The 25,618-nt window shown below is 43.6% G+C and overlaps 1 long non-coding RNA gene across 1 annotated transcript; it reads left to right on the top strand.

The window, feature by feature from the left end:
* The first annotated feature begins 5,728 nt into the window (after positions 1 to 5,728).
* Positions 5,729 to 21,776, top strand: LOC115088806. The gene is made up of 3 exons (XR_003855896.1): positions 5,729 to 5,759; positions 17,498 to 17,595; positions 21,226 to 21,776. It is a non-coding gene; the product is annotated as an uncharacterized LOC115088806 (long non-coding RNA).
* Positions 21,777 to 25,618: the final 3,842 nt, after the last annotated feature.

Genomic DNA, 25,618 nt, shown 5'->3' with positions numbered 1-25,618 from the left:
CAGAGGGGTTCTGAAGAGGAAAGCATTTCCCCTGGAATGTGGAGGTGCCAGAGGAGAGGTATCCTGCCTGGGAAAGTCTGCCAGAATCAAAGCTTGGAGTCCTGAGGAGGAAAGGATTTTTCCTGAGAGCTGAGAATAAGTGTACTGGGAGATGCCAGAGGAGAGGCAGCTGGCCAGAAAAGGTCTGATTCAGCCACAATCAGCCAGAGACTCATGAGAGAAGGAATGAGAAAAGGAACCCTTAAGGACAGGATTTCAGATACCAACTAGGCACTGGGAGTGCTCAGGGTAGAAGGGGGTACCTATCCCAAAGAGCTGACCTGTGCAGTGTCCTGAAGTGTGCCTGAGTTTTTGGATTTTGTTTTACCCTCCCATCAGTTCAATAAAGAATTTTGTTTTGAACAACAACACTGCTGTGGAGAGTGTCTTTTTGGAGTGACTGGACCAGTGAGCAGAAGAGCCCCTGTATATACAAAATCCTAAGATCATTGAAATGACTCTACTTTTCACCCTTGTGCAGGAACTCCAGGAGGTCATGCGGCCTTGCCTGGTCTGTGGTCTTCCCCATGTGCCCAGGACCAAAATGGGATAGAGGCTAAGGGGCAGATTTTAAAACCTGCGCGCGGGCGCAGATTTGTTCGCCAACCCAGCGCGAACAAATCTACACCCGATTTTATAACATGGGCGCGCAGCCAGGCGCCCATGTTATAAAATCCAGGGTTGGCACACACAAGGGGGTGGCACAATTGTGCAACTTGCATGCGCCGAGCCGTGCAGCCTGCCTCCTTTCCCTCCGAGGCCGCTCCGAAATTGGAGCGGCCTCGGAGGGAACTCTCCTTCCACCCCCCACACCTTCCCCTCCCTTCCCCTACCTAACCCGCCCCCAGCCCTACCTAGAACCCCCCCTTACCTTTGTTGAAGAAGTTACGCGCGCCGGCGGCCCGCGATCCCAGGCACAGTGGTAAATGGCCGCTGTTCCTGGAGGCTCAGGCCACGCCCCACCCCGGGACATAGGCTCGGCGCGCGCAGGGGGAGGCAGGGGTAGGTTTTCGGGGGTTACGCACGTATCTTATGCGCGCAACCCTTTGAAAATCTACCCCTAAATGTTTAATGATTTTGTTCTTTGAAAATCTACCCCTAAATGTTTAATGATTTTGTTCTTGATAACTGGGTAAGATGGTGTCTTCACCATCTTACCCAGTATCATTCTCAGGCTTACAGGATTATAATTTCCTTATCCCCCTCTGAAGCCATTCTTAAAAACTGGAATCCTGTTGGCCACCTTCCAGTTCTATGGTGCAGCAGCTGGTGTTGGAGACAAATTGCAAATCTGTGTAAATGTGTCTGAAATTTCCAGTTTTAGTTCTTCTTTAACTATAAGAACTCGTTTTTTTAGAAGGTGGAACAGCAGCCATCTTCACTGTTAATATAGTGCGGGGGCAGAGAAAGGCAGACTCAGTGGGGGGTTGCAGCAGCAGTGTGATGTGTTGGGAGTAGGTGGGCATCAGCCAAAACCAGCATTGTGCTCCCTGTTCTGTTATGACCAATGCCTGCAACAGATCTCTGCAGAACTTACTGATGCAGATGAATCAGGTGAGAGATTTGAAGAATTAGAAGAAAGGGATATTGAAAGTCTAGCAGCTGAGTAGGATTTAGAGGATTTGAGCAGTTTCAGGCAATAAGCAATTCTACTAGGCCCAAGATCACACATAAGCTCTCACTCTCTCACCCCCCCCCCCAACCAGGCTCCCATTCTTATGCACACACAGACACACACCCAGGCTCCCATTCTCACCAGCATACACACATTCAAACTCCCATTCTCATCCACATACACACATTCATGCTCCCATTCTAACCCCCACACACACATCCAGATTCCCATTCTCACCCACATATACACATTCAAACTCATATTCTCACCCACCCACACACAGGGCCTTTTCATTAACACTGCCAAAGTCCTACTTCTGCCACCATGGGGGATGGGATCCTGCGACGGCATTGCAGCTCTGGCCATCCTCTTTGCCATCGCGGGGATGGGATCCCGCGGCAGCCTTGCTTTTTCTGAGGGCTTCTCTTTGCCATCACGGAGATGGGATCTTGCAACATCATTGCTCCAACAGGCCTCTTCTGGTTAGGTGGGCCTGAGCCCAAAGTGGGTGGGCCATGCCACTGTAAGCAGGTAAATGATTATGAAAATCAATCTCTTACTGTTCTGTGGAAAATATGTTTTCACAGACATCTTAGAGCCCGGTTCAATTTGTTATTTGTATTTGTCAAAGTGGTCACTCTGTGTAGAGAAATATGGCCAAGCTTCATTGACCTATGCTATAAATCTAGTAAGTAGTATTCAGACTAGGAGAATGTGTAGATGACAGGATTATGTCTGAGATGTTAATTTTTCCAAGCATCTTTTCTCTCACACTCTGTGTCCATAATAAATAAGCGAATGTCCAAATAGTTCTTGTCTTTGGGTAGCAGAAGGTACTTTTTGTCTTATAAACACTGAATCTATTTCTCTTATAACTCATTTCAGCCCAAATTATTTTTACGAATATAATCTTCTTTGGAGGTAGACCATAGTTCAGTATTAGAACACAGGCAGTGAAAGTTCATTCAAAGGCAAAGGAACTAGACTTAAAAAAAACTGTGTTAATATGGAGGGAGTACCTCAAGGAGTCATTAGATGGATAGGAAAATCTAAGGGAACTGTAACAGCAGTGGGCAAAACCTAAAGGAAATATTGTAAGTGCAACTAATATTTATTTTAGGAAAATAAATAAAGGTAAGAGAAAAAAGAGGCCAATATGATTTTCTAAAGAAGTAGCTGAAAAGGAAGGAGAAAAGAGTTGGTATTTATAAACAACAAGAGATTGCAGAAAGAGAAAGATGGGTGACAATATCTGGAAAAGCTAAATAAAGCTGGGAAAGTAATCAGGAACGCAAAGATGCAAATGGAATAAAAAAAAAACTTATTGTTAATACAGGGGGGCAAGACATTTTTTTAGATATGTTAGTGATAGGTGGAAGTTCAAAAGTAGCATTATGAAATTCAGAGGCAAAGGGGAGGAATATGTAAAGGCTGACGAGGAAAAAGCAGAATTGCTTAACAAATATTTCTATTTAGTGTTCTCTGAGGAAGGACTAGGAGTAGGACCATAGACACAAATAGGATTGGAAGCAAGGTAAACTTCAAATGATTTTTCAGAAGACTGTGTTTGTGAGCAGCTAGCTAAACTGAAAGATTAATTAATGAGGTATTAAGGGAACTTAGAGAAGTTCTGGCAGCTCCTCTGGCTGATGCTTTCAATGCTTCTTGTCGGGAGTGATTCCAGAGGATTAGAGACAGGTGAATGTGGTTCCTTTTCACAAAAGTGGAAGTAAGGAGGAGACTAGTAACTACAGGCTGGTTAGTCTGACCTCTGCAGTGAGTAAATTAATGGAATCCAATGGATTATAAGATTTAGATTTTTATTATTTATTTTTAATATTAGAACATAAGAACATAAGAAATTGCCATCCTGGGTCAGACCAAGGGTCCATCAAGCCCAGTATCCTGTTTCCAACAGAGGCCAAACCAGGCCACAAGAACCCTGGCAATTACCCAAACACCAAGAAGATTCCAATCTACTGATGCCAGTAATAGCAGAGGCCATTCCCTAAGTCAACTTGATTAATAGCAATTAATGGACTTCTCTTCCAAGAACTTATCCAAATGTTTTTTTAAACTCAGCTACACTAACTGCACTAACTACATCCTCTGGCAACAAATTCCAGAGCTTAATTGTGCGTTGAGTGAAAAAGAATTTCCTACGATTAGTCTTAAATGTGCTACTTGCTAACTTCATGGAGTGCCCCCTAGTCCTTCTATTTTCTGAAACTATAAATAACCGATTCACATCTACTTGTTCAAGACCTCTCATGATTTTAAAGACCTCTGTCATATCCCCCCTCAGCCATCTCTTCTCCAAGCTGAACAGCCCTAACCTCTTCAGTCTTTCCTCATAGGGGAGCTATTCCATCTCCTTTATCATTTTGGTTGCCCTTCTCTGTACCTTCTCCATCACAACTATATCTTTTTTGAGATGCAGCGACCAAAATTGTACACAATATTCAAGATGCGGTCTCACCATGGAGCGATACAGAGACATTATGACATTTTCTGTTTTATTAACCATTGCCTTTCTAATAATTCCTAACATTCTGTTTGCTTTTTTGACTGCTGCAGCACACTGAGCTGACAATTTCATAAACGTACTATAGGTATGTCTCTGTCTCCAGAGGGTTCATAGTCTAAGTTTTGTACCTGAGGCAAAGGAGGGTAATGTGGATTGCCCAAGGTCACAAGGAGTAGCAGGGAGGGTATAGAATCCAACAGGATAAAGTTCATACAAGAGACTAAATGCTCAGTAGAATCTTTATGGGTAAAAATCCTATGTGTATTGGGTAAGAGTACAGTGATAGGAGTATACTACCGTCCACCTGGACAAAATGATCAGACAGATGATGAGATGCAAAGAGAAATCAGGGAAGCTAACCAATTTGGTAGTGCAGTAATAATGGGAGATTTCAATTACCCCAATGTTGACTGGGTAAATGTAACCAGGACATTCTTAGTATTTGGGATCTTCTTAGTATTTGGGTAATTGCCAGGTTCTTGTGGCCTGGTTTGGCCTCTGTGGTAGATAGGATGCTGGGCTTGATGGACCCTTGGTCTGACCTAGCATGGCAATTTCTTATGTTCTTATGTTCTTATGAGATTTGACCCTAGCTTCCATGGACCATAGCCTGCTGTTCTGATCACTAGGCTACTCTTCATCTGAGGGAACATATATTTACCAGAGATAGGTCTTGTCAAATAAAACCAGGTACTTGAATCAGGGGAGAGTGCTAGATGTAGTATATTTGGATCTCAATAAGGCTTTTGGTATGATTCCACATAGGCAACTTATAAATAAAGCAAATGCCCTTGTTATGGGCCCTAAAATGACAGTCTGGGTTAGAAACTGATTGAGTGGGAGGCGATAAAGGATAGTGATAAATGGAGTTCATTCGAGGAGAAGGGCATTACTAATGATGTGCTTCAAAGATTGGTCCTTAGACTGGTTCTTTTCAACATTTTTCATAAGCAATATTGCAGAAGGACTATCAGGAAAGGTTTATCTTTTTGCAGATGATATCAAAATCTGCATCAGGATAGACATCCAGGAAGATATGCAAACCATGAGGAGGGATCTAGTGAAGCTTGAGGCATGGTCTATAGTCTGTCAGTATCATTTAATACTAAAAAAATTCAGAGTTGGGCATTTGGGCTGCAAATAGCCAGTCGAGTAATACAGTATAGGGATGAAATTCTTCTAAGCATGAAACAAGAGTGGAGTCTGGGTATGATCCTATCTGTTGATCTTAAGGTGGCCAAACAGGTAGAGAAGGCAACAGCAGAAGCCAGAAACATGCTTGGGTATTGTGATGGAGTGCAGCGCTGCCGGGGGCAGGAATGGATAAGATACCATAAGGCAGCTAGTAATACTAGAGCCAGCCAGCAGGGGGAGCAGGTGAAGGCGAGAACTACAAATCCCAGGTTCCTAGAACCACCACCTGACCTGTAGGGAGAGCCTGGAGGTGAGCAGGTGTCAGACTTAGACACTAATGAGTCACACAGGTGAGCCTAGGGAGCTAGAGGAAGAGGGCGTGCCTAGGTAGCGGCAGTGGCCAGAAAAAGCCAGTGCCAGGAAGCAAAGCAGAAGGAAATGGAGGTAGGTTCCGGGGGAGAGGAGTCCTCCAGCTGTCTCAGGGGCACAGCCTAGCCTGAAAAGGGAAACAGAGAACCTGTACCTGAAGGGAAGTTAGGGCAGGTGTGTTGGCGGGTGAACTGGAGAGCCGGGGGGCTCAAACAGTGCCTTTGCTCCAGCACCTGTGTTAAGGGGTTAGACTGCTGGAGAGCGGGGGCAGGGTCATTTGTTCAGCTCCTGAGGGGACGGAGCCAATGTAACAGATTCAGCTACTCTGCTTTATAAAAAATGCTTTGAGGAACCTCTCTCTCTCTCTGTGTTATCTTTGGGGGTCTGCTTCAACCCCACGCCATACAAAGAGAACCCAGAAGCCCGGCAAAACCAGGGCTGGCGGAGACCTGAACCCAGGGAGTCCTGTAAGACTGAGGGACTCCAGGGATATCCAGGACTCGCGAGGGGCCTGAACCGGAGGCAGCGGAGCGGCACCCAGGGCAGCACGGGCGGTGAGCCTTCACAGTATATAGGGAAAGGTAGGGTTGACAGATGAAAGGAGGTGATATTACCCCTGTTTAAGTCCTTACTAAGATCTAATTTGGAATACTATTCAAGGTTCTGGAGAACACACCTTCCAAAGGATATAAACCAAATAGAGTTGACCAGAAGATGGCAACTAAAATGGTGGTCTTCATTCTAAAGCATATAGGGACATACTTAATGATCTAATTATATTCTAGAGGAAAGGCTGGATAGAGGAAAAATGATAAAAACATTTAAATACCTCCCAGATAACAATGTACAGGAGGCAGTAGAATGAGGGGTCATGGGATGAAGGTGAAATAGAGTAGACTTAGGAGTAATGTAAGGAAATATTTCTTTTCTGACAGTTTAGTAGGTACATGGAACAGCGTCCCAGTGGAGGTAGTAGAGAAAAGGACAGTGTCTGAATTCAAGAGAGCATTGGATAAGCACAGTGGGAAGGAGTACTAGGGACTGTAGAGTTGAGTAGTTGGTGCGGATGGGCAGATTAAATAGATGGTATGGTCTTTTTCTGCCATCACATTTCTATGCTTCAATATTTCTAGAGTTAATGTTTTACTTTAAGCTCAAGGACATGACAGGGGCATAGGTAATATGATTCATTCACACCACATCTAGTGTTCAGAATGTTGCATATGCCTCACAGCTCATTGGGTTCATTGTACTCATTATCCTCATCACTCTGTCCTATCTAGAATCACCTCATCTAGCAGTATGTAGCAAAAGGTGTAAAGACAGATATTCTTTATGTCTGACCTTTTGGCATAGAACATTGGAAAGTATGAAATATTAGATTTCACGGTGACTAAACTCTTTTTATCCCTGTGGATTTTGTGGTTTCCAACAATGGAGCCAATCCCATGATTCATTCATTCAAGACTTGAGGTCTTCTGGAAGAGGGGAACTAGTACTGTAAGCTTGGTGAGAGCTGCCAAGAACATTTGTGGCCATTCAGTTAAAGTACATATGACCTTGTCAGAGATGCAGACAAAATTCAACTTGCCAGCACAGCGGTGCATGATGAATGGAATTCCCCACCCAGGGTCTGGGATGCTGCCTCTACAGCATCTTCAGCCCTACCATCCCGGGGAGCAGGAGACCCGAACTGAATTGAATTCTGGTCCTCCACATAAAAGTGCATAGCAGTATGAACCCGGGGAAAGTGTTTCTAATGTCCCATGAGTGATTACATGAGCCCAAGTGGTAATCAGATGATGAATTTTAATGCATGTAGCCCTTGCCCTGATCTGGACACAGGCACATGGGCTTACTGGGAGGATCATGGGCCATAGCAGTACCCATACCTCCCAGGTCCTTCCCACACAGGAGGGGGGGGGGATCATTTTTCAAGGTCCTTAGGGTTTTTTTTCTTCTCTGGGGCTTTTCTATAGATCAATACAGTTACAGCCAGCTAAAATACCACATTACACACAAAAGCTGTTGTTGAAAAACAAAAGTCTTTACTGGTCACTGATAGTTATCAAAGGAAATCCACAGTAGCTAACTGAAGCTTATGGTGCATCAAACAGTCTCTCACAAAATCAAAATGCTGCACATCCATAGCCGGTAAACTCTCTGTGGAAGGAACCTTCTTCTCTGGGATCTCCCTTGGTACTTGTTCTGGGTGTAGCTCTCATTCCTTTTCTTTCACTGTTTCTCTTCCAGTCTCACAGCTGATGAGTCCTGGACTGATTCCCTTCTTTTTTTAGTCAGCAACGCTTCAGGACCTTCCTCAACTAGGCAGTTTTCTCTTTGAATGCTCACCAAGGACAATCCTCCTTTTTTCTCCAGAATTCTCCAAGTACTCTCTCTGGAAAGATGAGGAATTTGGCATTCTCTTCCTTGAAACTACTTCTTATTTTCACACCACCTCTCTGGAATGCAGGCATCTTATTTCAACAAAAACTTGAATTCCTCATTGAGGTGTTATATCTGGGCTTTTCAAGTCTAACAAAAAATCAGAAGCCCGATTCATAATACACTGATCCCCTCCCAATCTATTCCACTATGAAAGGATATCCAAGCTCATTCCCCAGCAAAAACATGGTTTCATGTTTTTCCTATATATTAGATGATTTAATTGTAATCTTATATCTGTTTGCAGACTCTTCCATATCAATGGCCCAGCCACTGGCAATGATCTGGCTTACAACATGTCTTTCTCACCTCCTTTACAGAAGAAATTCTCAAAGGAGCTTGTTGACTTGACCTTATCTTCCATTCCAAAAGTTGCAATCCCAACCTACTTGTAACTGCACAAAACACCAACATATACAACTTAAACCAGACTCAATCTACAATTGGTTGCCAATGAAGCTTATGAAGGGGTGGGGTAATTATAGTGCTAGCAGGACATCCAAGCACCATTGTTGAGCAGAGCTGTACCATGCCTATGGCCAATATGGCCATAGCCATAGGTGCAGCTGCCAAAAGGCACCATAGCGCTGCCAAGTTCAAACGAGAGCAGTGCGGCTGGCGGGTCCTCAATAAGAAAAAAAGCAGTATGGCCCCATCAAAATAGACAGCATAGTTGGTGCAACCCTGTCAAAATCAATAGCATGGTCGGCGTGGCCCCACTCTGCTTTTCCACTTAATAAGGCCTCGCTTACCTTGCCATAAATTGGCGGGGCCGTGTTGCTTCAGAGGAGTAGAGGGAGCACACCCTGCCCTGCCGGAAGTAGTATAATGCTAAAGCTGACTCGGCCCCCTGGCAGGAAGTAGTTCATTTGGCCACGGGGGCTGAAGAAGGAGATTGCTGCTGCCTGCCTCATCAAGGAGGAAGTGAGAGAGAGCATGTGTGCATATGTGCGGGAGAGTGAGAGAGAGCATGTGTGTGTATTATGAGCATGTGTGTGCACAACTACCACAGCTACTCTCTGTCTGCTAATCCATGACAATTTCAGAGAATCTGGAAATCAAAAGTTCCAAGGTATGGATAACAGGAAATTTTTTAAAATCCTTATTTTAATTTCTGGGTATTATTTGATGTAAAATATCTGTTTTGAAATATTGTATTCTTGATTGAAGATTTGTATAGATTTTTAATTATTGAATGTTATTCTATTCATTGTTTTGAATTATTCTTTTTATTGATATGGTTTTACTAATTTTGTTTTATGAGGAATTGTAATGCTTCTGTTTTTTACATTGTAGCAGTGCATACAGAATTTGGCTTCTCGCAATTTTCAGTTCAGTTTTTGTCTATACATTTCTGTTTATACTGTTTGGTCTCTTTATTCTATATTTGAGGGCTGTCTGTGTTTTGCATGTGTGACTGAAGTGAGTTATTCTGTTAGAGTGTAGTTTCTAAGTAGGGATCTATAGCAGCTTGGCTTGTTCTGTTTTCTTAATAGAGGGTGTACTACTATTTTAGGCCTGGTGTAATATTTGTAGTATTAACTTTCATAGGTAGAATTTTTGCTGTTTGAGTGCTGGCAGTTAGTGCTGTTTTTAAATAGAAATTCTTTTTTCTTGTGGCTCTCTGGGGGTCATTCATGTCCATGATGCATTACAGTAGGCCTAATACCATATAGGTTCTAAGTGTCTCTTGTTATTATAAATGCATAATTTTTAATCGTGTGTGAAGAGGGTGCAAGGCTGTAAAGTTTTCCTAGGGTACCTAATACCCTTGCACTGGCCATGGGCAGTGAACATTGTGTTGTGTAATGGGTTGTGGTGTCATGTGTTGTGTAATGGGCGAGGGCACAGTTTTTCACTTGGCCATAGGTGCCAAATTGCCTGGCTACTGCTCTGCTCTTGAGCAACATTCTGGACTACCTGCAGTCTAGATATGAGTCTTACCAGGAGATCCAAGCATAGACTTACAGTAGTCCATTTGCATGATAACTAAAACAATTTCCTGGATATCCTAGTTTCCTATGGCTACTATTCCACCTAAATCATAAGTGTTTTATATTGCTGGATTGAAATCTTCCTTATCAGATAGAGGAGAGTTTCCCATGGATGTTTTAGTTCTCTGAAATGTACGACTTTCTTGGAGACATCTGTAGAAACAGTAGCTACGAGCGCCATGTTCTAGTGACATTTGATTTGAATTTTGACAGAGACTTGGTGTTATGTGCTTCCTTTAAGAATAGGAATTTATTGTTTTTGTGTACAAATGGTTAGCATTTTTCCAGGCCTATTTAGAAGCACCCAGTATGCTAAGAAGAAATTTATTAGCGTGCATAAGCAAGTGTTGAATCTTGGGGATAATTTTTTCTTTAAGTATCTCATTAAATGTATTGTGAATATTAGATGGGGCAATTCTGTAGATGGGTCTTTATTTCCATTTTTTGATATGCTATGTTTGATGGGTTTTTTGATGTACTTTTCATTTTATGTCAAATAGAATTTAGCTCTCACCAGTTCAGTGGTGCGAACTATTCCCATCTGTCCCGTATTGTCATGTACGCTCCTCAGGACACATTCCTGGAATATCAAGAGCAATATCAAATCTTTCTTTGTGCTAGCCTCAGGTCTTTTGTGTTTCGGTACAGCAAGTCATCTGTAATCACCATCTGGTCCCACTCTCAGAGTAGCAGGGGTATATCTGGATTTTGGGAAACTACAGAATTAACCGGTCTGTTGTGCTCTTTAGCTTGCCAAACAGGGTCACATCTCTGAGTCTGCTGCCGATATGATTTCCATAAGGATGACAAATCTTCCCCTTTTAAGATAGCAATTTTAATGTAAGCCACTGATAGAGCAGTGAAAGACGCACCCAATAAAACCACTGCTTCCCCTTCATCTGGGGAGTGACTCAAGCCTTTGACACCATCCTCTAGCACTTGTACCCATAGGTCTGAGCCTTCCTCACAGTAGACCATGCATGACAGGGCATCAGCATCAATGCTGTTTTTTTTTCCAGGATGATACTTCAGGCTGAAATCACATGTGGCTAGGGCTGCCAGACATCGGTGTACCATAGCATTGAGCTTGGCGGTCGTTAGCACATAGGTAAAGGGGTTATTGTCCATGCACACTGTGAACTTGGCACCATAGAGGTAGTCATGGAACTTGTCTATTACGGCCTACTTTGAAGCTAGAAATTCTAGTTGGTGAGTTGGGTACTTCTTTTCAAGATTAGTCAACATTTGGCAATCAAAAGCCACAGGTAGCAAACCATCAGAGATTTCTTGGTACAAGATTGTGCCAAAGTCCTTGAGGATAGCATCAGGGTGCAGGATGTATGGTAAATGGCTGTCTGCAAAGGCCAACACAGGAGCATGCGTTAAACAGTGAATGATTTTTCTGAAAGCTGCCTCCCATTCAGGAGACCACTGGATGCCAAAAGGTTCAGAGGGCTTGAAGTACTTTACTCCTGTGCTAAGGGCCTTTGTCTCCCCTTTCCTCACTGGGGGTAGCCCTCTGTGAGGGTTTGTCAAGGGTTGTACTATTACATAGTAGTTCTAAATAAACCTCTTGTAGTAGCTGCAGAATCCCAGAAATGACCTCAAAGTCTTCAGTTTGGTGGGCCTTGCTGTAATCTTGCCTGGATCAGTAGCTATGCCTTTCTTTGACACAATATGCCACATATTTCATCTGAGTCAGGTAGAACTGACACTTGTCCAGAGAGAGTTTAAGTCCATGAGCTTCAAGCCAGTCCATCAGCCTGGCCTTATGCTCTTCTAACAAAATGATGAGATCATCAAGATACACCAGCACTTCCAAGAGGTTCATGTTCTCCACAGTCTTTTCCATGAGTCTTTGTAAAGTACTAGGAGCTCCTGTGATCCCCCGAGACATATATTCAAATTGGTAGAACCCCAAGGGGCAGAAGAAGGCTGTTTTTTCCTTGCCATTACCCACTTCTCAGGTCCAGCACAGAGAACTACTTACTTCTAGTCAGACAATCTAATACATCATCTATTCTTGGCAGGGTGAACTAGACTAGTTCTCTTGTTCAATATCCTGTAATCTATGCACATCTGAACTGCCCCATTTTTCTTCCTAGCCACCACTATGGGAGAGGTATGGGGGCTCCTTGGCTCCTTAATAATTCCTGTATCCAGCAGTTACTGTAGGTGCTTTCTGATGTCTTCAGTGTATCTTGGGGCCAGTTATCAGGACCTTTCATGGAAAGAACATGCATCATGAATTAGTATGGAGTGCTCTACCCCCGTTGACAGTCCAACATCCCACTCATGAGTTGAAAATACAATGCCACATTGGGAGAGTTGTTAAATTAACCTATCTTTTCATTCAGAGGGAATGGAGGAGTCCCCAAAATTGAACAATGAGGGGTCAATTGTCATAGACAATCTGTAGGGAATCTCCTGCTGTATTGATGTCCATTTGAATTATCTCGGAACCCCTAGCCAAGATAATCTCCTTCTTGGATTCATTTCACACCCAGACCTGCAACTGGTTACTGCCTAGGGCTTGAGAAGGTAGAATCCCTCGTTGTACAAGCAGTCCCCCAGGCAGGCGAATACTTGTTGAATCTCTACCATCACCGATTGTTTCTTTATCTCAGGTGGCAGGGAACAGGTAGGATGGCCCAGGCTGTAGCTTTACCGATGTGAGGAGGAAACCACACAGGCTCTAAATCATCTTCACTTCTTTGATATCATGACTGTCCTGTCCACCTGTATGTTGCTAGACAAAGAGGATGGATGGTTAGCACACTAACATAGTCAGGTCCTATCATCTCTTTGTATTTTTGTCCAGCCTCCCAAACAAATTGACATTAGTCCCAATAATAATAGGGGAGTTATCTCACCCTGTTACCTTAGGAAATACCAGAGCCATCGCTGGTACAGTCTCTTCAAGTCCTATCCATGTTCATTATTACATATCCTCATTACGGATGGCTGGATTCATTCAGGCTCCAAATAGCCAAACCTTCAACTGGGTGTATTGGCAAATGCCTCATTAGCTTCGTACCAGTTGTCAAAAATTATAGTAATCTGAGATCCGCTGACCAGAAAGGCTTGCATTGGATGCCCCTCCACCTTTACAGATACCACTGGCATAGGTCCTATCACTGCTTTGGGGAGAACTAGAAAATTAGGGGCTGGCCTATTGAGTGACACAGGTCAGATGCTAGAGCTCTTCTCTTTCTGGTTTCTCAGTCACTCTCTCGGGGAGGTACTGAATTTCTGCAGGTGTCCTTCAGCCCCATAATAGTAACAGAGCACAGATCTACCCACATTGGAAGGATGTGGGCATCCTACTCTATAACTTTTGCATAACTGATAATGATATATTTTTTTTAAAAAGAAGATAGAGCAAACGTAGCTAAACTCTCTTGGATCTAGGCAGCATGGGGAAGGAAAACAAAAGGGGAGGAAGTGACAGGAGAGCTTTCCCCAAACAAATATTCAAAACTCAAAGGTGGCTAAAAGAAACTACAAAATAACATTGTGCTTCTAATTATATACTTTCACATTGTGAGACAAAACTTCCCATATATTCAAGACTTTAGTTTACCCGTAGCCCAACTCCCCTGCAGCCCCCACAAAACATGCAAGACTAAAAATTCTGTACAGCACTTGCAGGAATTTCACACAAATTGAAACTGAAAATTCCAGCACATTTACACAACAGAAGTAATGTTTGTTTTCATTTTGTTAAAATATCTGCTTCATTTGACCCATAATAATTTGTTGTCCTTTCTGTAGCTCCTTTTAGTTTACCCGCTGTTCTACTATACAAAGGTTTCTCCACCCAGCCAGTGCCTCATTAAGGTACTTCCCCATTTTAACAAAATTGGTATCCCTGAAGGACCGGACTCTTAGGTGTTTTCTCGCTGCCTTTGTTTTTACATGTAAGGGGACCCCAAATTTACCCTTTGCTAGTACGCAGTCAATGGTCTAACAGGCCCTGCCCCTGGTAGTGGTGTCAGAGTAGAGTAGGTGTCTTTCGGGAGGTTTGATACTCCCCAGTGTCCTGAAGTTCAGTCTGCAGTGGTATTGGCAGGCAGGAGGTCCCTTCTCTCCACAGGGAAAGAACAAGGAGGAGACCCTCTCTCTACAAAAAGAGGTAGCAAGACAGTAATCCTCTCCTGAGAACCTGGCTGGGACCCAAGCCTCGATGAGTAATTCACATTTTTACTGGCGTAAGATGCCTGTGGGGAAGAGGAACTTGATATTCCCCCATCCCTTTATTCTCCAGGGCTGGAGCTGTGGGAGCACCGCTAGGAAGGAATGAGAGAGCTGGGGATGTGCAGGGCACTTCTGGTAGACAATGAGAGAGCTGGAGTTGTTCAGGGCATTGTTGGCAGGGAATGAGAGAGAGTTGGAGTTGTGTAGGGCACTGCTGGCAGGGAATGAGAGAGCTGGGGATGTGCAGGGCACTGCTGGCAGGGAATGAGAGAATTGGAGTTGTGTAGGGCAAGTCTCCCCCATGGCTTCTTCATTTGGATGGGTCAGCTTTATTACACCAAATGTCACAAATAGAAGAAAAAAAACAAAATTAAATTAGTCCACAAATAACTCTGGGAGCAGATATAAGAAATATAGGAAGCCCCTTAAGAAAGAAAAATATTATAAAAGAAAATGCCAATAGCCTGCTAATCTATACCTCTTTCATTATTACTAAGTTATAGGACTTACTAAGGGTGATGAAATGTTCACCACCCTTTTATGGGAATTAATCCACAATTTTAGTTGTTCTGGGATCAGGAAAATATACATATTAGGGATGTAAATCGGGCTTCGGACGATTGAAAATATCATCGATATTTTCAAAATCATCAGACATCGGGGGCTCCCCCGAAACGATAGGAAAACCCCACGATATTGATCATGGGGGTTCTCTTATCGTTTTGGGGGAGGGAAAAATGGCACACAAAAATAACCCCTAAACCCACCCCAACCCTTTAAAACTAATCCCTTTGCTTCCCCCACACTCCCGACCCCCCCCAAAAAAATTATACAGGTACCTGGTGGTCCAGTGGGGGTCCCGGGAGCGATCTCCCGCTCCCGGGCCGTCGGCTGCCACTAATCAAAATGGCGCTGTTGGCCCTTTGCCCTTACCTTGTTACAGGGTATCCGTGCCATTGGCCGGCCCCCGTCACATGGTAGGAGCACTGGATGGCCTGTGCCATTTTTAAAGATGGTGCCAGCCATCCAGTGCTCCCTCCATGTGACAGGGGCCGGCCAATGGCACGGGTACCCTGTCACATGGTAAGGGCAAAGGCCATAGGCGCCATTTTGATTAGTGGCAGCCGACGGCCCGAGAGCGGGAGATCGCTCCCGGGACCCCCACTGGACCACCAGGTACCTGTATAATGTTTTTTTGGGGGGTCGGGAGGGTGGGGGAAGCAAAGGGATTAGTTTTAAAGGGTCGGGGTGGGTTTTTTGTTTATCGGCTCGGGCGCAGCCAATAAACAAAACCGCGATCGGGCCCGATGAAAACCCCCCCACATGTGAATCAGAACCAGAATCCGAACCGATTCCGGTTCCGATTCACATCTCTAATACATATTGCTGTTATACTTGATAATACATCTACACAGGTATCTTAGTTGGTAATTAGCCCCCAATGCTCTCATTTCCTGTCTAAGGGACAGGAAAGCTTTCCTGCGATCTTGTGTGGCCTTTGCCAGATCGGGGAAGATCTGGACAAATTGGCCCATAAAATGGGCCCCCATATTCTGGAAATACTTCCCCATAATTAACCCCACATTATTTTCATAAATAAAGGAGATTAACAATGTGGCTCCCTCCACAAGTTCAGTATTTGAGGATTCCAAAAATTCTGTTAAATGCCCCATATCAAATTGATTATTTCTGTTACCCCTTGAGTGAGAATATGGCAGAAAATACACCTTATTTAAGGCAGGTATGTCTTCAGAGGTAATATGTAATATCTCACTCATATATTTTCTGAGAGTTACCCTTGGTAGCTCTCCTACCATCTTTGGGAAATTTAACAATCTTAAATTCAGTTTCCTAAATCGATTTTCCAGCAGCTCAGTCTTTCTGTTAAGAATAGTGCAGTCTTGAGTCACACTTGACTGTATTTTTTGTATATCTTTGGGCTGATTCTCAATATTTTGTATCTAATTTCCATGCTCATTCATTTTACTATTGTGATCCAGTGTCACACTGTCAATTCTTGTGGAAATTTGGGAAAGTCTGCAGGGCCTCATTTTGCTGGGCCATTAACTCCCATATTGCGTCCAAAGTCACTACAGGCGGTTTGGATGGCTTCACAATTACTGGTCAGCTCTCTCGCTCTGAAGACGTTAGGTCTACATTTGTGTCCATTATAGGGACAGTCTTACAGCCTTCATGCTGTTCTATCTGCGCTCCTCCAACCGTACCTTGAACTGAGTTGCCTCCATTTCCTGGTGTTCCAACTATCGCTTCCTCCAGCGCCGCTGCTCCCTCCATTGTCTCCTCGGAGATCTGTGATCCCGAGACACCCAACACAGCTTCCAGCGGTATGAGGGACGATATTGCCTGGGGACTTCTTAGCGTTGGAGGGCTGAGAAAAGTTCCCCTGACACAACGGCAGCTTCCTCTCCGGTCTCGCCAGCAGGGATCAGCTTCTCCTCTTTTAGGTAAAGTTGCACACTTTCTATGATCGTACGCTATCCCAGTGGAAGTGAGGGAGCTGAGGGAAAACCCCTCACTTTGCCTTTTCGTTTTGGAGGCATAATCCAACCACAGGAAACTTTTCAATGAAGAAACAACGGGAGCTCCTAAAGCGCGCAGCTAGCTGGCGGCCATCTTGAGACTCCGCCCCCATATTGTTGTGATATTTTTACCCCAAAAGTTTGTACATGTAATGTTTTTTTCTTATAAAATCTGTTATTAGAAATACATATTTTTTGTGTGTGATTAGGACAGGATGAGGGTCAGTGCAAGGATGTAATGTTCACCTAGATCACCTAACCTTGCACTGGCCATCATACAGACCATCATCATTCATCCTTCTCCTACTTCCCCAAGGTGCAAATACTGGGGAAGGGGGGGAGGGAGAGGCAGGTGGTAGGATGCCAGGGAATGTAAATATTATCACTGACCATCTACCACTCCTCTGAGTACCCTGGCCCCTGTATCTCCCAACTTCCCTAGCATTTCCACAGGGAACTCCCCCTTGACCCTTTTGGTGATTTGACATGCACTGTGCCTTGGGGGCAGACGAGGCACCATCTTATCCTTTGTCTCAAGCAGCAGATTGCCTTGAACTGCCCAACAAGGATCTTTCTGTTATGGTTTTTGGATGTTTTTGGGATGTCTCTGCACATTGGGTATCTTCTTTCATTTCAGAGCAGAACCTAAGGGAAAATAAGGGAGAAACAGAGATAACTCCAAGAACAGGAGGAGATGAAAATGACTCTGGTAGAAGAGAAGATGGAGAAGAATATGTGAGTGCATGAGGAGGAAATGGAAAGGAAAATAAGGGAGGGGGATGGAGATGAATTTAAGGTGGGGGGAGGGCAGATGGAGAAGTACCAGAAGTAGAGAGAGAGCAAATAAAAAGAACCTGTGGGGAAGACTGTGAAATGGGAAGGTAAAAGTGGAAAGGAACCTTGAAGGAGCAGCAGAAATGGGAGAGGTAACAAAGAGCAGAAGGGAAGATGAGTAAAATGGACTTACCTGGGAATTCTCTGGATTTGACCCGGAGATTTAGCAATTCTAACAGAATTGCCAGATCTCAGGGCCAACACCTAAAAACTACAAGTGTCCTGCTGCTGCAAATGAAGCAAGTTGTATGGTGCACACAGATGGAAGGCGTCTGATTGGCCCACATGGGCCAATCAGATGCCTTCTTCCTTTCTTCTGCCCTCACAGCCAATTGTATATCTCCATGTTCCAATTGGATGCCTTCTCCCTTTTTCCTTGCCTTCCAACTGGCCTGCGGGGGGCAGGAAGAATGGGGACTTCCATTGGCTCACAGCAGGATTAGGAGAGGCATTGTATGGCTTGAAGAAGGAGGAGTCCCATAGGCCCATGGCAGGAGCAGGGTATGTCATGGCTGGAATAAGAAGGAGTCCCATCAATTGTGGGGGTCATAAGGAGGAGGTTGCTCCCGCTGGTAGCTCAGGGTAGGGAAAAATAGTGAGTGTGGGGAGAGGGAGTGTATGTTTATGAGTGGGCATTTGTGTGAATGTAGGAGGGAAGGAATGTATGTGAGGGGGCGTGTGGGTGTGTTTATATGAGAGAGAGAGAAGAATGTGAGCATGTGTGTTAAAATTAGCATGCATATGTGTGGGAGAGCATGAGAGTGAACATGCAAGTGTGTATGAATGAGAAGAAAGCTTGTGCACATACCGCCCGGTTTGCCTCCTCATGCCCCCGCCCAAGTTAATGGATGAAAATCTCAGACTGATTGTAAATTAAAAGTTCTAAGGTGTGGAGATGGAAGACAAGAGTAGAAGAATAATCATACACAACAAAAACTATAAAACACCACCACTACTCCTTTTGTTTAATAATCCACATCTGTCCATGTGTGTCATGTATAAAATTCAGCTGAATTTTATTTTTCATGTATGGCTGGATTGAACCATGAGAATTGTGTATACTGTTCTTGCTTAAGCAAGTCCTTGGACAATTTCTTTCAAAACAAAGGATACGTGGAACCCTTCCTTGGCATTCTTGATATTGGCTGGTGAGCATGATGAATAAGATTGACAGCAGTGGGTCGTCACACGCATGTTATAAAATACGTTTCCTGCGCCTTCATGTGTGTCAGATTTTAATGTCCGCATGCAGGCTCCTCCGCGCACGGGAAGGGGGGGGAAATTAAAAAAAAAAAAACAAACAAAAAAAAAAAACATACAGTGACGCGATAGGGCTTCCCCAGTTCCCTCCCAGTCCGCTCCTTAAGTGGAGCGGACTGGGAGGGAACTTCCCTATACCCATATCTAACCTTCCTACTCTTTCCCCTCTCCTCCCTGACCTCTAACCCCTTCCTAGCTATTCATGTTTTTTTTGTTCCTTACTTACTGCTCCTCCAGAACAGAAGTAAACTCCGCAGGCTGGCCTGCTGCCGGCACATGCTTTACCTGGAAAGCTGCTAATGGCGCTGCCGGTCCTGCCTCTCCCTACCCTGCCCCTCCAAGACCATACCCCGTGGGTCGCAACTTTCAGCAGGCTCAACACTTCGTCGCATAACAGGGGTTATGCACGTGGCTGTGCCCTTTGTAAAATGCGCGCAGTGTGAGCAAGGCCCAGCCATGTGCGTATCCCCTAAATTTATGCACAGCTCTTTTAAAATCCAGGCTTAAATGTGCATATTTGGACACAGACACGATATGCGCCGCAGCACGCAGTTGTTTGAAAGTTATCCTTCCTACCTAAAAAACAGACACTATAAGGTCACCCTAGGCAACCATGAATCTGACCCTATTGGCCTTAACCGTGGTGTCCCCCAAGGCTCCACATTATCCTCCTCTCTTTTCAATATCTATATGTTACCTCTTTCCAAACTCCTCTCAAACCTAGGCATCACCCACTACATATACACGGATGATGTCCAAATTCTCATCCCATTCAAGGACTCGCTACATAAAGCCCTCCAGTCATGTGACAACTGCCTCACGTCCATTAACTAACTCCTCACAAAAATGAACTTAGCCCTTAACCCCCATAAAACTGAATTGTCATCTCCCCCAACACTATCTCCTACTCCAACCTCCCCCTGCTTCCCAAACCCATTTCCCTACATGCACGAAACCTAGGTATCACGATCGACAACCAACTCTCCTTAAAACCATTCATCAAAGCCACCCTAAAAGACTTACTTCAAGCTACATGTCTTGAAGAAATTAAGACCCCCTTCTGCACCTCACCGATTTCCACACTGTGCTTCAAACCATCATCTTCTCCAAAATCGACTACTGTAACTCCTTTCTCCTAGGTCTCCCTGCTTCCACCATCAAACCTCTACAACTCTTATAGAATGCCACAGCCCAAGTCCTAACCAACTCCCGCAAGAACGACCACATTATAGCCATTCTAAAAGATCTTCATTGGCTTCCTATCAACTCAAGAATACAATTCAAAACTCTATCCCTCATACACAAGTCCCTAGTGAACGAAAACCCGCAATGGCATCACGAGCCTCTCCAACTCCACTCCTCCAACAGACCTACATGAACAGCATACCAAGGAACCCTCCACACACCCTCCCACAAACTCACAAAACTCGCCTCCACAACGAAGAGAGCTTTCTCAATAGCAGGTCCCTCAATTTGGAATACCATGCCCCTTGATCTCCGCACAGAATCCTGCACATCAAAATTAAAAAAAAAAAAAAAAATTAAAAACATGGCTGTTTCAACAGGCCTTCTGCTAACCCATACGCACCCCACCGCCACAAAAAGCATAACTAATCTCTATTAAACTCCTGCTTTTCATTTGTACAAAGTCGTGTTTGCTTCTCCTCTTTCCCCTCCCCCCTAACATTCTTAATGCCTTACAGATTTAATGCCCTTTTTACCATGATACCTTGTTTCCATACGGTCCATGTAATTTATTATTATATGATGAAGTTACTTGTTACTTATGCGTTCCATTTAATTGTTTACTTGTTATATATGCGTTGCATGTAATTGTTCTGCCATATATTTAGGCAATTTGTTTCCTTGTTCCCTGTAAACAGATACGATGTGAAAATGGTTATCGGTATATAAAAGCTATTAAATAAATAAATGACTGCGCTCTGTGTGTTTAATCTTAATCTATCACCCTCCAGGTACTTGTTTATTAGACTTAGCCAATATTTGGTGTTTTTAACTTTATGTTTTAGTAACAATTTGAACTTCATTGTGCTGGATGATTTTAACACTAAGATACTCTCAAACATGGGTAAGACCTTCATCTGTCTTTCCTTCATTATTTAGAATTGGGACAACTAATAACAGTACCCTCGCATCAGAAAGAACACATTTTTTTATTTAGCTTCTACATCAAAACTGTGCAGTATCAATAGAAAGCATTTAAACATCTTCTATTTAATGGTCTGATCTTTTTTTTCTTCTTTATTTTAGGTCACCATCCAAGTTGCTGCAGTCTCAGAAGGTCAAGTTAACATCTAGGAATCCCTATAGACATTAGAAATTCAACAAACACAAAATCAAACCTCTCTAGATTATATGATTGAAAAGTGGAATGATTCTCTGAGTTCAATCTATAATTCACGGGCTCCAGAAAAAAATCTGTCTTGTGTGAACAAGACAATGTTCTCCCTGGTTTCCATCTCTGGATGTTAAAATGCAAGATCAGAAAAGCCAAAAGGAAGAGATGCTACTACTTTGATATGCTGCAAAGAAATTGCCACATAGTCCAAGAATGAACTCAAACCAGTGAAGAAATAATTTTTTGTAAACCAATTAAACCTTGCACAAAATCACTCATTCTATCATTAATACTCTGTCAGAATCAATGACAAAGTCTACCGCAAGGATTATCAACTCAGTCCTCAAGACTCACCTAGTCAGTTTTTCAGGATATCCACAATGAATATGCATGACATAGATATGCATACAATGAAGGCAGTGCATGCACATCTATCTCATGTACATTCATTGCGGATATCCTGAAAACCTGACTGGCTTAGTGTGTCCCGAGGACTGGGTTGAGAACCCCTGCTCTGGTGAACTGTCAAAAGGGAAACTTGTGAACACAGACTTCGCTTCTTTCTTTATTGAAAAAGTGAAAAAGATTCATAGGCTGCTAATTATTGAGCAAGAGAGCTTAGATTTACAACCTTCCACTGAATATCCTTTAATATCCACGTTCATTCCCTTGTTTCCCCCAACCTTGTTCTCTGTAATCCGTTAAGTTACCTGTAAACCGATATGATGTACTCACGAATACCAGTATAGAAAAGTTCTTAAATAAATAAATAAATAAAAATTTAAGATTCCAGATAGTTCTCTAGTAACCCAGAAAGACAGTTGCCGGTACATTCCTATTTAGTATATTTAGGGTCCTTTCAGTTTAAACCAATTTTCACCCATAAATTCCTGGATTTTTGCAAAGGTGACATTTGGTTTAAGCCTACATTCATCCTAATTTTAGGCTGATTAACAAGCTGCTCCAAAGCTGCAGATGCAGCATTTCAAGGCCTCCACTGTTGGAAACCAGAGTGGGCCAATGAGCATGCTGTTGCAAGTCCCACCTTCCACCAGTGAAAGCGCTCACCTTCCAATGCCACCTATGCTATGTTTAAAGTCCAGCCTCCTCAACCCCCCAGCAGCCAAGGTGCGTGCTGTCTGGTGCTGTGAATGCATTTCAAGCAGGCCCTGTCTACCAGAAGCACTTTCCGGCAGGCTCCCTGGCCCTGTATAAAAGTGGAAGTATAGTGCTGCAGAGTGAGGGAGCCTCAGTAGACATGCTGCTAAGGGAGAGGCGGAAGAAACCTGGAGCCTCCACCGGTTAGGATGAATGCTGTTGCAGTGTGTAGGGTGGGGGGGAAGGTGGAGGGAGAGACGGAGATTCTCAATGCAGTGGGAGGAGAGAGAGGGGGGCATGTTAGACAGGGCTGAAGGTAGAGATGGAGATGCTTTTGAGTGGGTGGGTGGGAGAATCTGATAATTTTGTTTTTTTTTTATTGTCCTGGCTTCTATCCACCAAACTAAACTCCAATATTTACCCGGAAAAATGGTAAGTCATTTTTTTCAACTGACTTTCTCCTGCTTTTGCTCTTATCATAATAAACACTGACAAATTCCCTGGAAAAAAAAGAACAATAAAAACCGAAAATGAAGGTCCCTAAGTATATTGTATATACAGTATATAGAAACATAGAAATAACGGCAGAAAAGGACCAGATGGTCCATCCAGTCTCCCAGAAAGCTTATGGTTGTGCAAGTTACCCCCATGTTTATCAGTTCCCCAGACCATAAAAGTCAGGGCTCTCATGGTTGCTGTTTAAATCTAATTCTCCGTTACCCCCATGCTTATCAATTTCTAGACCGTAAAAGCCAGGGCCCTCGTTGGTGGCTGTTGGAATCCAATTCCTCTGCTACCCCTTGCTGCTGAAGCAGGGAGCAATGTTGGAGTTGCATCAACAGTATGAAGGTTTATTGGTTAAGGGTAGTAACTGCTGCACCAGCAAGTTACCCCCATGCATTCTTTTCTAATTTATATTTATATTGTGAGTGACATCAATGATGTGGTGGCATAGAATGCGCAAGAAGGCTCCAGCAATAGGGTTTTCTTAGCCGAACTCTCATGTAACCCCACCCCGGGGAACTTAGTGCACTCTGGTGGGGCCATAAAAGAAGTTGTCAATCTCTTAGGGGCTGATATCACTCCGGCTAGTTCTCTTCTCACTTTCTGTTTCCCCAAGGTGTGGATCCTTTTTATGGGGGAAAGTGTCAACTTTCAGGGCCCCGAGTGCTAAGGGTGACTTTCCTTCTATTGTCCCTGGGAGAAGAGTATGTGTCCTCACTGTGTGCTGTAGGTGCCAAAGAAACACTCTGGAATCACTGGTTTAGTGTCCCAAAATTAAAATCTTTATTGTTGAAAAACACTGGTGAAGCATGGCACCACTGTAATAGAAACGAAGTTCTCTGATGCTGAAACTTAAATTTCCCTCTTATCTGTGCATGGATCTCTTATAGCAGGGTCAGGGAAACATCCACCCTCCAAGGGCATGAAAAAGTGAAGTTCCCAGATAGACGGGGGATCCTTGTGTGAGCAGCACTGGTAAAATGGTTTAAACCCAGTCTCTGCACAGAGCGTCCATTTTTTTTCCTCTCCCTATGGGCAAAGACTCAATTTGGGTGTCCTGAATGATTTGGGCTTGTTCTTACTCCCAGTTAGAAATTCTCTTTTGCTTCCTTGGTCTTTTCCTTTCTTGCTTAATCTTTGCCCCTTGTGGATCCCAGAGGGGTGAGACCCTCCTGGAAACAGAAGCTCCAGCTGCTCCTCTGATGGGTAGGAGGAGGGCAGCAAACCTTCCTCCCAGTTCTTTTAACCAAAAAATAATCTTCCCTGAAAAATATTAAAACCAGAATTTATCCATGAAGTAGGTCACCACCAGTAAGGGGTATGCATATCTTCCCTATCCCTGAGTGGCCCCTGTCCATGCATCCAGGGTTTCACAAGGCTCCTACCAAGAGCATTTGTCAAAACCTGAAAAACAATCCAGAGGGGAAAACCCTCCTGACCCTCTCAGCAGGACCCCCAGGCAGGTTGGGCCTGGTTCTTCTGATTGGGCCTGAAAAATCAAAACATAAAAGCTCCTCACCACTAGGAAACCATAATGGACTGCCTTCAGACTCTCTGGAATGAGCTGCTTAAAAAAAAAACAACTTAAAAGCATGGGATCTACTTGTTTTGGGTATATGTCAGGTTCTTATAACTTGGATTGGCCACTGTTGGAGACAGGATGCTGGGCTTGATGGACCCTCGGTCTGACCCAGTACGGCAACTTCTTATGTTATGTCCTAACCTTTCAGGGGACAGACATTCCAGACCCCTCAAACGTAAGGGCTGCAATTGAATGGTAACCTTTCCCATTCACTAATCTATTCTGTTTATTTCTATGTTCTTAATAAGGATTCACCCAGGACGTAATGGTGACAGAAACAGGGGTCTGTTACACTCACATCAGCTGCAGCAAGAAAGACCTGTTAGGTTGGTGTTCATAGCGACTTCATGGATGATTTTCCGGTTTGTTCTTTTTGGTGATCTTGGCAGGATGACCACTCCTCGGTGGAGTCACTGTAGTTTTCAACTTTCTCCGTTTGTAGACTGTTTAACAGTGGACAGAGATATCCCCACATGTTCAGATATGGTCTTGTAACCTTGTCCAGACAGAAAAGCATCAACTACTCTTTTTCTTTGGTCCTCTGAAATTTTATTTTAATCGAGGGCATATGTTTATGATGTCATCTAGGGGAGATTCATATTGAAAAGAACCCCCCCCCCCCCAACAATTAAGAGGATAATGCATTCCATTATTTGGAATAAGGGCCATTCTAAAGCCCTGCATCACATTCATTTATGAGAAGGTTAGAAGAAGCAAATATTTGTCATCACTTAAGTTGATGAATTTATTTATACTGTATCTTTTTAAACACCAGAATTTTGTGTGATTCAAGTCCATAGTTCATATTTTAGGATCTCTTTCAAAAGAGTTTCAATCTATTTGCTGCCTCTGGCAGATCTTATTTGGAAATAGTGACTTTATGTTTATTTTTCATATGTCTACAAGGCCATCCTGGAGCACACTCAACTGGTGAGAGTGTTTATGTTCTATGTAAAGTTATACTGGGAACATTCAGTGTTACAGTTCTTTATTTAGCATAGTAACTCTAGAATTATTCCAAGACTTCAAGCTGAAATACAAATTCTTCTCTGCTTTTGTTCTCTTTTTAGTATGCGTTTTGAGCAGAAACAAATGGATATGCTGAAGCATATGTATGTGTT

This window comes from Rhinatrema bivittatum, chromosome 3, assembly GCF_901001135.1.
Source record: "Rhinatrema bivittatum chromosome 3, aRhiBiv1.1, whole genome shotgun sequence".
Classification (NCBI taxonomy): domain Eukaryota; kingdom Metazoa; phylum Chordata; class Amphibia; order Gymnophiona; family Rhinatrematidae; genus Rhinatrema; species Rhinatrema bivittatum.
The sequence above is the reverse complement of the archived record's forward strand: the minus strand, read 5'-3'. Positions and strand labels throughout refer to the sequence as shown.